The sequence below is a fragment of the Gossypium hirsutum genome, chromosome D08, assembly GCF_007990345.1.
Source record: "Gossypium hirsutum isolate 1008001.06 chromosome D08, Gossypium_hirsutum_v2.1, whole genome shotgun sequence".
Classification (NCBI taxonomy): Eukaryota; Viridiplantae; Streptophyta; class Magnoliopsida; order Malvales; family Malvaceae; genus Gossypium; species Gossypium hirsutum.
Genome location: NC_053444.1, coordinates 40,488,892 through 40,503,857, shown reverse-complemented (window position 1 = coordinate 40,503,857; position 14,966 = coordinate 40,488,892). Strand labels below are relative to the sequence as shown.

The 14,966-nt window shown below is 32.5% G+C and overlaps 1 pseudogene; it reads left to right on the top strand.

Annotated features, from left to right (window-relative positions):
* The first annotated feature begins 10,322 nt into the window (after nucleotides 1-10,322).
* On the top strand, nucleotides 10,323-11,495 carry LOC107907207 (uncharacterized protein At5g39865-like; annotated as a pseudogene).
* The last annotated feature ends 3,471 nt before the right edge of the window (nucleotides 11,496-14,966 follow it).

Below are 14,966 nucleotides of genomic sequence, written 5' to 3'. Positions count from 1 at the left end.
TCAAGAGACAAATCAATCGGACGTTAATCGTGAAAAAGCCAAAGTAGTAGAATAGTTGTTAGTTTTGTGTTCATAAGTTAATTAAAGTAATTATTTAGTTGTTTATTATAATTTGATGTTATCCATATATTTGGTGATTGAATTCATTGACATTAGAAATGAGAAAGACCATGGTTGAAAGATACTATGGCATTATACCCGAAACGAGAAAGATCATAGTTGAAAAACACCATGGTATCAAACCGGAATATATAATACCATAGTTGAAAGATATTATGACACTATATCGGAAATGAAAAAGACCATAGTTAAAAGATACTATGATATTAATTCCGAAATGAATAAGACCATAGTTGACAGATACTATGGCAATACATCGGGCTAAAATCAAGACCATAGTTGAAAGATACTGTGGCACCACCTTGAAAATGTGTAAAACCATGGTTGAAAGATACCACGACATCCTCTGAACAGTGAATTATTAATAAAGGTGCACAAATTGAATGGATGTTTTATTAATGGTTTGAGGTTTGTTATGTAAATAGGAATCGAATGAAAACATAGATGATAATTGGAATAATGCATGTTTAAAGTAAATTAACTTTTATTCAGTGAGTTATGTTTATATAATTTTTTAAACTTATTGCTTATGTTATTTGCATTTTTCTCTTGTGGATCTTTAAAAGCTCGTATAGTTGGAAGTTTAAGTCGGAGCTCACACTATTCGTCCCTCATCTCGGTAGATGTTTTTGGTATTTTGATGTTGGTTATAAATGGCATGTACTAGGAGCTTTTAAGCTATTTTGTCATTATGATGTTGTTTAAGCATAGTTCTAACTTACTTGTATACATGACATTGGTTTTGGCTTGTAAATGTCTATATATGTGTGTTTTGGTCACTTTGTTGTGCTTCTTGAAAGTGAATAGGCTTTGGTAGAATGGAATGTGAATGGAATGGATAAATTGGTATGGTTGGTTTATGTTTAAAGTACGAACTTGTAGCATTAGATGTGGATTAATTTGGTTTATGAAATATGGTGTCAAATGTGCTTTGAAGGCATGTAAGTGGTTGAATTTGTGTTGGCTTGGCACCTAAGGAAGGAGCATTGTTTTGGCTTGTTTTGGAAGTCAATTTAAGTGCACAAAGCTTGGGACACTGGTTGTCACACGACCGTGTGCCACACACGGTCACCCACACGGCCGTGTGGTTGCTTGATTTTTGGTGCAGGATTTGTCACACAGGCATAGTTTGTTACATGGCCTAAAGAAATGACCATGTGACACTTATTTCGGGCTGTACATAGTTTTGCCACATCGCCATGTCCATGAGCCACACATCTGTGTGACCCCATTTCCAATTTTTCTGTATTTTTCTTTTTTAGTTCAAATTGATCCTTGATTGTTTTTAAACTATTTTTAGGTTCCGTAAGTTCGTTATAAAGCTCATAAATGTATATACAGCATGAATGTCGTAAGATTTGAATATTTTATTGTAGATTAAGTAACAAATTAATTAAAGATGTTAATTGTTTCGATATGCTCCATAATGCTTCGTAACCCTAATCGGGCGACGGAGACGAGTTAGGGGTGTTACAATACGTCGACCTCTAACTCGACCACCTTGTACACGTTCTGCTCGATTGGCGGATTACAGAATTCCCACCTTACAATGAATTCCATTTCGTAGTCATTTAAAGATAGAAATTGGATACATTTCTCAGAATGATATACCTATAGACATTACTCTCGGTGGATTCATATACTGGCTCTGACGGCTGTCGGAATACCAGTCACGCCGTAACTTCATGTCGACACAAACAACAAACTTGGTTTGATGAAGGAAATACTTTAGATCACCCAATAGAAATAACTTCAATACAAAATGGGAAAACTTTCAAATTTGACGGGCACTTACATCACCCATAATTTCATATATGCCAAGCTCTCTTTCTGACCTACTGAGTTACTATGGTAGATTTATCAGTCGAGTACACTTCCGAGGACTCTTTCAAAAAATGTCCCAAAGGCATACCCAAATCTCTCTATAAAGGCAGACTAACAATTCACCACTTAGGCTTTCCAAATGAATCGTCACAAAGGATTTAAAGGTGACTCACCACAAAGGCTTTCTAGGTGATTCACCACAAAGGCTTTACAGGTGATTCGCCATAAAGGCTTTATAGGTGACTTGCCACAAAGGTTGTAACGACCCGAAATTCAGTGATATTGAAAAGTGTGGTTTCGGGACTCTATTTTCGTGAACCGAACCTATAGGAATGAATTGAATTTGAGATAGGTAATTTCATCAAAATAGTGTTTAATTAGAGTATAGGGACTAAATTACGTAAGTGATTAAAGTAAGAATTATTAAGAAATTACAATTAGAATTTAATATATAGGATTTGTAAAGTAAATAAACCATTATTAAGAATATATTGGTGGCCGGTTAAAATTCAGTGTTATATATGTTTTCTATTATAAAATTTAGTTAAATTAAAAAATAATAATAAAATAAAAACAAATGGAATTAAAAGAAATTTAAAAGATGATATTAGTGAATTGAAAGAGAAACACTATTCTCTTTTCATCCAAAATATTTTAAAGCAAAATAAAAAGGGAGAGGACACAACATTAACCATTCAATCAAATCTCCAACAATACGATTTAACCTAAAAGTTAAAGCAAAATATTTAAAATATGGTATTTGTATGCTCTTTTGGTTGTGTTAGAATGATGGAAATTGTTAAGGTGCCTTGAAGACATATTTGTGCATTTATATATATCCATTTGGTTAGCTTTGAATTATTAATCGAGGTGCCAATTGTATAATATTGGTTAGACACTTAGGATGGTGATTATAATTGATAAAATTAGCTTGTTTTGATTGCTTTTACCATGGTTGGTTGTGGTTTAAAATGAATGACTTGTAGCCAAAGTGAAGCATGTTAAAAAACTTATTTTGAAAGGTAATTACGTGTACACAAGGCCTATCACACGGCCGTGTGCCCTACATGGTTTGGAGACACAGTTGTGTGGCCTATGAATTTTGGTAATTTTTGTTGCATATGGTCTCAGAGAGTTACACGGTCTGGCTACACAACCATGTTCTAGAGTCACACGAGCTAAGCTATGTCGACCCACACGGTTGTGTGACCCTAATTTTACACAGCATCAGGTTGTTACACAGTTTGCTCACACGACCATGTGACCATCCACACGTCCTCAGCTCTTCCACACGGTCTCGAAACACGGTCGTGTGTCCCTTATTCCTAAAATTTTCCCAACTTTTTGTTTTTAATTCAAATCGATCCCTGTTCATTCTAGAATTGTTTTTATGCTTCTGTACACTCAATATTTACCTGAAATAGATTGAATAATGTATTTATGCACGCTCATATGTATTTATTTATTATTTATTTGAGACTTTGATTAATAAATTGTATGAAATTGCTTGGTAATTGTTCGTAACATCTCATTACTCGAGTTTGACTACCGGATCGGGTAAAGGGTGTTTCAAAGGCTTTACAGTTGACTCGTCATAAAGGCTTTAAAGGTGACTCGTCACAAAGGCTTCCCAATTGAATAGCCACAAATGCACCATATAAACTGTCATGTTTGATGATACGGATTTGCCTAAACTCAGTATTGCCTAAGGTTTGCCCATCATCACCCTCGGGACATACAGAAACCCTAGTGTTTATGGTCCCGATGGACTACATATCTGTCACATATCTGTCATAATCATGGTTTTTTCACATATCTGTCACATTAGCCTTTCTCATTTTTACTATCTCAGCGATTCTCGTGTTTATGGTCCCGATGGACTACATTTCACCATACTGGACTTCATGTTTACTGTCTTAGCGGATGTCATCAAAGCACCACCGCGAGGTCCGTCATTGTATCACATACTTTCTCGACACTCTGCCTGAACCCCCTTATCATCAACCATACTTAGTCATGCATCACTCAAATAACATAATGGACATATCTACATAGATTTTGCTTATAATCTTAATAGAATTACACTTTCTAACACATAATTTCCCATGCATGTTTACCACACATCGTCATATTCATGCAGTGCATCGTACATTAGCCTTTCTCATTTTTACTATCTTAGCGATTCTCGTGTTTATGGTCCCGATGGCCTACATTTCACCATACTGGACTTCATGTTTACTGTCCTAGCGGACGTCATCAAAGCACCACCGCAGGGTCCGTCATTGTATCACATACTTTCTCGACACTCCGCCTGAACCCCTTTAGCACCAACCATACTTAGTCATGCATCACTCAAATAACATAATAGACATATCTACATAGATTTTGCTTATAATCTTAATAGAATTATACTTCCTAACACATAATTTCCCATGCATGTTTACCACACATCATCATATTCATGCAGTGCATCGCACATTAGCCTTTCTCATTTTTACTATCTCAGCGATTCTCGTGTTTATTGTCCCGATGGACTACATTTCACCATACTGGACTTCATGTTTACTGTCCTAGCGGAAGTCATCAAAGCACCACCATGGGGTCCGTCATTATATCACATACTTTCTCGACAGTCCGCCTGAACCCCCTTATCACCAACCATACTTAGTCATGCATCACTCAAATAACATAATGGACATATCTACATAGATTTTGCTTATAATCTTAATAGAATTATACTTCCTAACACATAATTTCCCATGCATGTTTACCAGACATCGTCATATTCATGCAATGCATCCTACACTTCAATACATACATACATACATACATACATATATACATACATACATACAAATTCTTCAAAGAGATCACACATAACCATACATACATACAACTTCTCAAGAAGATATGCACATCTATATGAACATCGACCTTACCAGAAATCATTATAATATATCATGCAGAACTCGAGTCTAAGGACGCACTAGAGACCTACCTTTACCTCGATTTGGAGTTTCTGTTTCGATTTTCCTTCCTAATCCAGCATTAGCAACTGCTTACAAGATCATGAAATTTCCATTAGAATCCTCATTCACAAATAGTTTACTAACGTTTCAACTACATGCGATCTCCATGCAGGGCCTTTCACTCACACCCTACTGTTCTTGCACCTTTTAACATCATTACTCATCAACAATCATAACATACAGGGCTATAAGACTTACTAGAAGGTTGAATCATCTATTGATTAAATGAGGTCTTAGCTCTATCTTAACGAAGAAGAAGAGAACATTTAGGTTAGAAAAAAGAACTAGAATGTAAAGTAGAAAGTAAAGTCATCTGAAATGTCTTCTCCCTTAATAGATATAAACTCCCTATCTCCCCTACTGTGGACTTTGACAAGTGACGCTGCTTACCTAACCCAAATATCTTAATTTTCCTACAAAAATTCGAGGGAAGGTAAATAGAATATGGTGAAGATCTTTGTTACTGTTTGACCAGTCATGGAGAAATTCTAATCAATTCAATTGAATCCCAACTAATCCCATTACGAACACCAACTAGAACAATGCTCGTGTAAACCAGGCGTACTATACCTTGGTGGTGACTCACATATGGCACGGTCTTAAAGACAATCAAATCTCCTACATCTTTCTCATACACTTGATAAGCTCTTAGTGCTCAGCCAAAACTCTGAGATGTACTCTTTCTTCACTTGAATATACCCTGTAACTAAATTCTTAGGTATCACCAACAGGCAGATACTTTAACGCTAGTATGTGCTAATACTCTAAGTCACCAGCAAATCAATAGGGTGGCAAATTATACTATCATAGTGCCAAAATAGTTTACATACATACCTTACTCACCTTTTTGAATCCATCGCTTTTGGGGTGTGACAGTACTCCTAAACTCAAATTTTGGTAATAAGACAGAGAATAGTTTTTAAGTTTTTCCTTAGATTAGTCTTAGGATTAGTCTTAAAACTTTAGGTGATAGATGGTTGATCGACATAGCTCAAATTGGTTAATGGTGACTCCATATTTTTAAATTTTTGTGTCTAACTCTTTAGATTCTCATCTACCACGTCATGACAGCTTGTTAACTCCACTGAGGACTATTCAAGAATTGATTTACTCAGATTTTGATTTGAATTAAATTAAATTAAACTAAGTTGATAAAATGAGCTTTTTTACAAAATATGTTTTTAGTCCCCACACTTTAACAAAATTCAAGATTTAGGTTATGTACTTAAACAAGTGAAAAAATTAAGTTCCCCTTTATTTATTTAAAAATCTTAGTCCATTTATTAAAATTTTTATTATTTTCTATGAAAATTTATCAACTTCTAATTTTGATTAGGTGGTCCTCATATGACATGACATAAAATTGACATAAAATAAGCATGCTAACTTGACAAATTTGATAGAAACTATCAAAGATAATAATGATTGGATTGGGTTTTTAAATTAAGGATAAAACCACCTGAATGGTCATCCAACTTTCAAGTAGGTTTTATTTTGGTCACTCAACTTCAAAAACTTTGAATTTCATCACCAATGTTTTCAAAATTTAAAATTTTAGCCACCCAAAAATTAAATTCTTAATGGAAAAGTTGATGTGGGTCTATCTTTATTGGCCTAATAACTAATTTAGCTCTCCAATATTTACACATTTTATCAACTTGATCCTAAATTTAATATCAACAAATTTTGTTCTCAATATTTACAAAATTTGTCAATTTAATTCTAAATCTAAAAGTTTTTAAAAAGAAAAAATATTTAAAAAATAATTATTTTGACAAAAATGATTTAAAAAATCTAGAAAGCATAAATAAATTATAAATAAAAAATAAAACATATGTATTAAAAATAAATATACTAATATTAAACAAAATAAATTATAAACGATGTAGCTCTCAAAATTGCTTCTTCCCTTGCGGTAATTTACTAGCTCTTCATTTTCATCCTTTCTTTTATTTGTTTTTTTTATATATATTTTCTCACAAGGTTCCAATTTTTTTTGTTCTTTTCATCGTTCTGGATATCGGTGGAATCTAAACATGATTTCTGGGTTGTCAGATTATTAGGTGTCTGGTCTTTCCTCCTTGAGCTATTGTTCTCGGGTGTGGAGGGAGTTATGGGAGCCCTTATTCAAGCAAAGATGGCCTCTTTTGTATGAAGACTTCAAGGTTTTTAAAGTTTTCTTTTATGTAATTTAGCTTTGGAATTGTTGATTTTGGCTCATAGCTTTGCAATGGGTGTTTCGAGTTCTTTTGCAGTGAAACTATTAGTGTTGAAGTAAACCAATGTAATTAAATATATTAAGCAAGCTCAATTGTTTGAAAACCATAAATAAAAATGATGGTAGGGTTGGAGTGGAAGATGAATCGCTTATTAAATTTGTGGAACAATGTTTACACTCTGAAACCGATCGAATGTCTGAAATCGTTGGGGTTCGTGTTCAAACCAAAGCTCAAATTTGCTTAACTTGGTTGGACTTCATTACTATAAAAAAACAAATAAAAGAAGGGATGAAATTGAAGAGCAAGCAAATTGAAGGAGCTACATCATTTATAATTTATTTTGTTTAGTATTAATATAATTATTTTTAATACATATGCTTTGCTTTTTTCTTTATTATTTACTTATGCTTTTTAGAATTTTTAATTATTTTTATCCAAAACTGAAAATTTTAAATAATTTTTTTAACTTTTAGACTTAGAATTAAATTCACAAATTTTGTAAATGTTTAGGGCTAAATTTATTAATTTTTTTTTAGAATTAGAACTATATGATAAATTTTGTAAACATTGAGGGTTTAATTTGTTGAATTTTTAGATTTAAGATTAAATTGATAAAACTTGTACACATTAGAAGGTTAAATTTATTATTAGAATAATAAAAACAAGTCCGCATCAGCTTCCCATTAAGTATTGATGGGTGGGTGACTAAAATTTTAAATTTTGAAAATGTTGATGATGAAATTGAAAGTTTTTAAAGTTGTATGACCAAAATAAAATTTACCTGAAAGTTGGATGACCACTCAAATAATTTACCTTAAATTAAAAAGGTAGAAGGATTGGATCAAATCTCGAATTATATATAAGTACAGGACTAATGGCATGTTTTAACCGTTAATTAAAAAGCGCTGCGTGCGATTAGCAGAACAACTTCTTTCCTTTCCCCTCTCAAAAATTTGAATAGCTTTCTCTGTCACTGTCATATTGTAGTATTCATTCATTCTCTTTCACTTCAACACTTCTCTAAACTCTCCGCCTTAAAAGTTCAAACAAACATCTTCAAGGGGCAATGGGTAGGGTAAGCATTCGATCGAATCGAATCGAATCGAATCGAATCGAATAAAAATTTTTTGAGTTAATCGAGTTTTCGAATCTCATTTTATCATCCTAACTTTATTTGAAGTTTTCTCGAATCGAGTCGAGTGAGATGGAATTCGAATCGAATCGAGTCGAGTGAGATGGAATTCGAGTTAAATTTTAAAAAATAATTTTGAGTCATTGTAACTATTGTCACCCATCGTAATAAAATTTGTCCACCTTAATCAATTTTTTTATTAACTTTCATCACCTCATAATTTATTTATTAATTTTTTTATATATTGATTAGTTTCTTTGCTTGCTTAGTTGTTTCAATTATTTTTAGATTCTTGTCACTATGTATTTTGGAATTAAATAATATATTAAATGTAAAAATATGATTTTTTAATAAAAGTTATTTTAAAAATAAAATGTGAAATTGATACCAATATAAAATTTTAACACGAATATTTTATGGCATAATTAATAATTCAATTTCAATATAAATATTCAATATGACTAAACAATTCAATAATATAAATAATATAAAATGTGAAATTTAATTTAATAATATAAATAGTAGATATAAATAAAATTATTACTATTTATGTTTAGTGATTTTTTTTGGATAATTTTGATTTTTTATTTTAGAGTAAAGGGTGAGAAGTAAAAGTTTAGGGGGAAAATAAAAAATTTTGGAGAATAAAAGTTTGAGGGAAAGTAAATAGGGGGAGTAAAATTTTGGAGGGAAAATATTAAAAAATTTTGGAGGGGGGAGGGTTTGGGGTAGATGGGAGGTGGGATGGGAAGGAAATAAAAGTTTTAGGAGAAAAGTGGGAGGAAGTAAAAATTGTGGGGGAAAATAAAATGTTTCGAGGGTTTTTTGGAGTAAAATTTTGAGAAAAAGTAAATCGGAGAGTAAAATTTTGGTGGGAAATGAATTTTGGGTATATTGGGGGGTTGGGAGGGGAGGGGAGTAAAAGTTTTGGGGGAAAAGTGGGAAGGAGTAAAAGTTTTGAGGGAAAAGTAAAAAGGTTTAGGAGTTTAGGGTAAAAATGTAAAATATTATAGTTTAATATTCGAATTATTCGAATTATTCGAGTTATTCGAATTCGAATACTCAACTCGATTCGAACTCGAAATTTGAAAAAAAAATTCGAGTTGATTCGAATAACTCGATTCATTTAACTCGAAATTCGAATTTTTTTTCGATTTTTTCGAATTGAATCGAGTTTTGCTCACCCCTAGCAATGGGGGGGGTTGGGTTGCGTTTCCTCAAATGCTGAACCAGGAGGACGACTTCACTCAACTTGGCATCTCAGCACTGGGTCGCCACATTGTCTCCTCACTTCCACCACATATGGCTTATTCAACCTTGATCCGCTGCCTCAATCCACCACTACGCCGCCCACTCCACCGCCTCCTTTCACCCTCACTGATTCTGTTGAGTATGACTCTTATTTTAGTCAAATTTGAGAAATAATATTTCAGTTAAACTCTATTTATTTATTTCAATTAAACTTTAATTAGTCTAGATTATTTTATTATTATTTGACCTATAAATTTAGCCTATAAATAGACTCTTTTACAACCTTCAAAAATACACCCATTAAATATTAGAACTCATAAAACATTTAGAGAATTTTGTGTTTACGTTTTGAGAGTTATTTGTTTTCAGGGTTTAGTTTTTATCTCCAGTTTTTGTACTCTTCGTTCTTTTGCCATTATAGTAAAATTATTTTTGTCTATAATTTTTTATTCTCTTTAAAGAGATTTTTTCACGTAAAATTTGTTTGTTTAATTTCTCAATTTCTTTTATTATTTTTACTTATTTATTGCTTAATTGAGTTTATCCCAACAAATTTTTTATCGCTTTGTTCCCAACCTAGACCCGTCCCTTCCCGACCCCAATTCATTAACTCCTGCCTCGAAGCTGATAGCTGCCGCCTCTCCCCCATTCCCAACAACGAAATTTTGAACTCTAACTTAAAAGAAACCACTCATCCTAAATTAAACAGAAACAGCACCTTCTTGAAACAGCCTTCTTCCTTGCTAAAAAAAACTCGAATCCGGAAATGACACTGGCTTAGAACCATCCCATCTAGACAAGTGCTACCAAAGATGCCCTCCAAACGGGGAAAATAGAGTGGTGATTTATACAACGACGTTGAGGGGAATCCGTAAGACATTCGAAGACTGCAATGCGGATAGATCAGCGATTGAAAGTTTTGGGATTATAATTTGCGAACGGGACACTTCTATGGACCCTGGGTTCAAAGAAGAGTTGAGGAATTAATGAATGGGAAAGGGAAAGAATCAACGAACCAAATGACGCCGCCCCGAGTTTTTATTAAAGGACGTTACATAGGGGGAGCCGATGAAGTGATGAGGATCATGGGCGAATGTTGGTTTGATGCTTTACTTAAAGGATTGTCTAAGAGAAGAGCAGGGGAGGTTTGCAGTGGCTGCGGACATGTGAGGTTCTTGCCGTGTTTTCGGTGTAACAGGAGCTGCAAGATGGCAGTGGCGGTGAAGGAGCGGAGGACGGTGGTGGTCAGGTGTACTCAGTGTAATGAGAGCGGTCTCATGCATTGCCCATTTGTAGCTGACAAATCATGGGGTTTACTTTTGGCATATTTAATAATCATTAATGTTGAGGAGTTTGATTTCATGCGTATATGCTTTAACCTTATTTGCTGCTATCTCCTTTGATTTTAATCTTTATGTTGGTTTATATGAAATAGTTTTTGCTATGCTAATTTTAGTAATGCTAGCAATGCTGTGTTTCTACTTTGGAAGAAAAGACTCTTGAAGATCTTTAACAGGGTTATGTGTCATATTGCTATTGGAAATCTTTTACTACTACTGTGGAAGTGTGGATTAATAGTTTACATAATTATTCTCTAGGCTAGATGTTTGAAAAGATTGCTCAACGTAAATAAGATATCTATTAATAATGATACAAGTTCAGAAGCTTGTTGAAATTCTCCATATGGAAACAAAGTTGCTTTCACAGACTTCACTTGTGTGGGTTAATGAAGAATGATACAAAATCATCCTCAAGAAGATGCTTGAAAAGATTTGTCAAACTTCATACAGGCTTATCATCATCCATGACAAAGTTATGGAATCTTTTGTTTTTTTCTTTTCAAGGGTACTGTGATATGTAGCTGATTCTCTATGTACTGTAAATGTTATTACTATCATAATTGAGGAATTGAAGCTAATATTATAGTTGAATCTTAATTTCTTAACTAACTGAGGTGTTTTTGTCAAAGTGTGGCAAGGAGGATGTGCTGAGGAATTCTTTGGTAAGTTGCTTGCTCCTGGTACTTGTAGGAGCATAACAAAATAGGTTGCTAACGTATCATGTTGATAACGAGAATTGAACTGAATTCATAATGTGATAATGGTACTTGTAAGCTTTGAAATGGACATATCATGAACCAGGTAGAAGTGCTATCGGCCTTACATAGGGCAATTAATGAAGGACAATTGCAAACATAGGGTTTTTAGAGGGCTGGTGGATGTTGATCAGTAATCAATTTAATCAGCTGGAATTTGTCACACCCTATCATCCCGTGAAACCTTAGCATGGTGTGGGTTTCTGGAAACAAATTAACTTGGTACTAAGCATTCAGTTTGTTTTAGTTTAAGGCCTACTCTTGTTGCTTGTCATGTCTGCGCTCTTTATATAGAGTATAGACCGAAAGATATATTATAGTTGACTAGTGTATTAGGTATTTAGGTCTATGATTTTAGCTCTTATTCCTGTAGTCTTTTTTTCTAAATGCATGGAAATTACTATTTGATAGTTGTTGCTTAGGAGGGCTTCATCTCTGTAGTTTTAGCTTATTAACTGTGAATTCTCCTGAAGTTTTCAACCATTATTACATGGAAAATTGAAGGAGCTTGGGAACTGAAATAGGTTAAAGTAGTAAAAAATGTTTGTGCCACTTTGTTCTAGAATGAAGAGGATGATGAAACACCATTCATGGTATGGACCCGCTGTTATAATATGGATCTATTTTCACCCTATAAAGTGTTTCTCTTGATCCTAAGCTTTCCTGAAATGGTTTCTCAAGCTTGGAATTCCATGCAAAGATTTACTAGTATTCTTTTTCTTCATCTCAAACTTGGGATTCCTGATTCACCTTTCATCTTCTTCAGCTAAAATTGGTCTTTTCCCATGGCCTTAGTACGGTTGCCGAGTAATGGGCTAATGGCCGAATGGATATTGCTTCTTGGTAACTTGATATTATTTTAAAGGTTAAAATATGGTTTAAGCCCTTGTATTCTTCATATATTTGGAATTTACCCTTCTCTACTTATTCAAAATCAAAATTCAAGTTAAATTCTTAGCACCATTAAAATTCTTCTATTACATTTTGAAAAAAAGTTGAATTGAATAGAAGAATTTTAATTGTAGTAACAACTGAACTTACATTGGTAAATTTGAAAAGTGTAGGGATTATATTGTTTGAAATAAAAGTAGGGATTAAATTTCAAATGTAAAAAGAGTATAGGGAGTTGGAGTATACTTTAACTTATTGGGTTAATGTAAGTTTTGGCTGTTGAACTTGGCAACTATGTCACCTTTGATACATAACCTTTGTTTTGGTTCACATTATTCTTGGAATTTGATAAGTTCTTTCCAATTTAATCTTTGAATTTGGATTCCATTAAGGTAAATTATATATATATATTAGTTTTTAGGTGATAATGTAGCATAATATTGTAATGTATGTCATCACACTTTTAAGAAATCCAAGTTTGTGGACTAAATTAAGAAAAAATTGTCATATAGAGAAAGTCAAGCAGGTAGGTCCCCAGCATCAAAATCCCCTTTGAGTTTGTTTGACAAGAGCATTCTTGTAATAAGAAATATTTAAGTATGATTAAGAATATATGGTTAATGTAAATGTGTTAAGATTTTAATAAAAAAATAATAATACAACGTACACAAAGCCGAAAAGCAAATCATAGAAAAGGAGAAAGTAGTGGCTTTTTAAAATTATAATCACATCAGATTAAAGAAATGATTCCATGTGTTGATGATGATGATGATGAAACGATGGATTAGCTTTCTCAACTCAAAACCTTACCCCCTCTTTATTTATTGACGTACTTATGTATCAAAAGATTATTGTAAACCATATATATAGATGGAAGCCTTCGTTCCATTCTCGATGTTACATTTTGCCTTATGATATGGCCCTACCCCCACCTAACCCTAGTTCATTTCCTCTATAACCATCCCCCTTAACGTACTTCCATAGCTTCATGTTGCATGGATTTATTTTTAATTAAATGTTAAGACACTTTATTAACAAATAAATTTATTTCTACATAAAACCCTGTGTTTTGTTGTAGGTAAGTATGCAGGTAATTTAGAAAACGCAAGGACTGCAAATATTGTGCTTTATTTGAAAATTTGACGAACAAGGCTCAAACTGTGGTGTAAAAAAACAAATGAATTCCTTTCGGTGTGGAGTAAGTTCTGTCGGTAAACCCCAAAGGTGTTATGGTTGGGAAACTAATTCTATTCTAATCGAAATAATACTTTAATGTTTAAATTAAATTTAAATATTAAAAGAATATTTAGGTAACGAGACTTGTTTCAATCACCTCAATCTTAAAAATTTATATGTCCATTTATATTTTCATTGTAATAAAAAGATGATGCATCTTTTGTAACGTATACAAGTAATTCTTATGTAGTGCCTATTGTTATATATGGGTTTATCATAATCAAACCACGATTCCTTATCATTCAATGATACTCATTTATTTTTAACACCAAGTGCTGTAAGAACTATTAACTTTGGGTCCATTTGACTATTGACTATATCACTATTTGAAGAGAGGGGCAGTTTAATTAACTAGATACTATATATATATATATATATATTCTTGGTAGTATTAGTCATAATAATGATAGGATATAGGGGTTCTACTTTTTCTAAAAAAGGATATAAGTATATATCTATTGCCTCATAATAAATTGGCATAAAATTCCAAGTTGGAAGCATGTGATAATAAATGGATGAAAATGCAGGCAATTAACAATAAGGTATTCCAGCTAGATGAAGATAAATGTGGAGAAAGGATGAAAAAGGATTGGAAGCCAATTCAACTTGCTAATAAGTTATTTAATAATAAATATTATTATTTATAATTTATAATATATAAAAACACGAGTTTGGAAATTTTTTGAACCGACGAGAATATATTTTATATATTTTTCATTATATTACTAAATAAAATTTCAAAATAATTATAATTTAATTTATAATTATTTGTTAAAAAATTGTGTTTATTTATGAAAAAATAAAATCATTACTTGAATAGAACTATAAGCATCTTAGTTATCATTTAATTGATATTAGAGTTATATATCAATTAAAATTTAAGTTTAGCTTTATAAATAGCATTCAGCAAATAAACATATTCAATCAAGTATCATCTAAGAATAACTACCGTTAAAAAATGGAGATTTTTTAATATTAATAAGTTAGAATTATAAAAAATGAAGAATTAAAGTAATGGTTCTTCGAAGAGGTAATATCAAATCATTTTCGAACAAAAATGGTATCGGAGAGCGATCGAAGATTATATTAATTGATGATGAGGTAATATGATATTATGATATTATTTAAAAAAAATTCTATCAGTTTATACTATGTGAAGCAAGCGTTTT